This window comes from Embiotoca jacksoni, unplaced genomic scaffold (genome assembly GCF_022577435.1).
Source record: "Embiotoca jacksoni isolate LCO1_2020_lvr unplaced genomic scaffold, fEmbJac1.0.p SCAF_111, whole genome shotgun sequence".
Lineage (NCBI taxonomy): Eukaryota > Metazoa > Chordata > Actinopteri > Embiotocidae > Embiotoca > Embiotoca jacksoni.
Window position 1 is genome coordinate 457,630 of NW_027185243.1, and position 1,423 is coordinate 459,052.

Consider the following 1,423-nt stretch of genomic DNA (forward strand, 5'->3'; position numbering starts at 1 on the left):
CCTGGAGAGGAACAACCAGGGGGAACCTGGAGAGGAACAACCAGGGGGAACCTGGAGAGGAACAACCAGGGGGAACCTGGAGAGGAACAACCAGGGGGAACCTGGAGAGGAACAATCAGGGGGAACCTGGAGAGGTCAAATGAACTAAACTGTTTCTTCAACAGGTTTAGTTCACCTCCCTCATCTGTCTCCTCCACACCTCACACCTCCCAAACACCTCTGCTGCCTCCCCCCCTCCCCCCTCTGCCCCCCCTGGTGAGCTGCATAGAGCCCTCAATCTCAAAGGGCTCTTCCTCCATCGACATCATGACCCCTCCCCCACCCCTCTCTGTGACGACTGGCCAGGTTAGGAGACAGCTGGAGAGAATCCACCAGCGCAAGGCTGCAGGACCTGACAGCATCAGCCCCGTGGTCCTGAAGACCTGCGCCGTCCAGCTGGCTGAGGTCCTACAACACCTCTTCAACCTGAGCCTGAAGCAGGAGGAGGTCCCGGTGCTGTGGAAGACGTCCTGTCTGGTTCCTGTCCCCAAGAAGAAGTCTCCATCTGGCCTCAACGACTACCGACCGGTTGCCCTCACATCTCATGTGATGAAGGTGCTGGAGAGGCTGGTCTTGGCCCACCTCAGGCCGCTGGTGAAATCTTCTCTGGACCCTCTGCAGTTTGCGTACCAGCCTCATGTGGGAGTGGACGATGCCATCATCTACCTGCTGCAACGAGCTCAGTCTCACCTGGATGGAACCGGTGACTCTGTGAGAATCACTTTCTTTGATTTCTCCAGTGCATTCAACACCATCCAACCACTGCTGCTGAGTGAGAAGCTGCGGGTGGTGGTGGGGTGGTGGGGGTGGACACGTCCACCGTCTCCTGGATCAATGACTACCTGACAGGCAGACCACAGTTTGTCCGTCTGGGCAGTGTGCTGTCTGATACGGTGGTCAGTGGTACTGGAGCTCCTCAGGGAACTGTTCTGTCTCCCTTCCTGTTCACCTTCTACACAACTGACTTCCAGAACAACTCAGAGTCAAGACATCTGCAGAAGTTCTCTGATGACTCTGCAGTGGACGGATGTACAAGGGATGGACGGGAGGAGGAGTCAGTAGACGGTGTATAAGGGATGGACGGGAGGATGAGTCAGTAGACGGTGTATAAGGGATGGACGGGAGGAGGAGTCAGTGGACGGTGTATAAGGGATGGACGGGAGGAGGAGTCAGTAGACGGTGTATAAGGGATGGACGGGAGGAGGAGTCAGTGGTCGGTGTATAAGGGATGGACGGGAGGAGGAGTCAGTGGACGGTGTATAAGGGATGGACGGGAGGAGGAGTCAGTGGACGGTGTATAAGGGATGGACGGGAGGAGGAGTACAGGGCAGTAGTGGAGGACTTTGTGGAGTGGGCTGGTAGAAATCACCTCCTCCTGAACGTG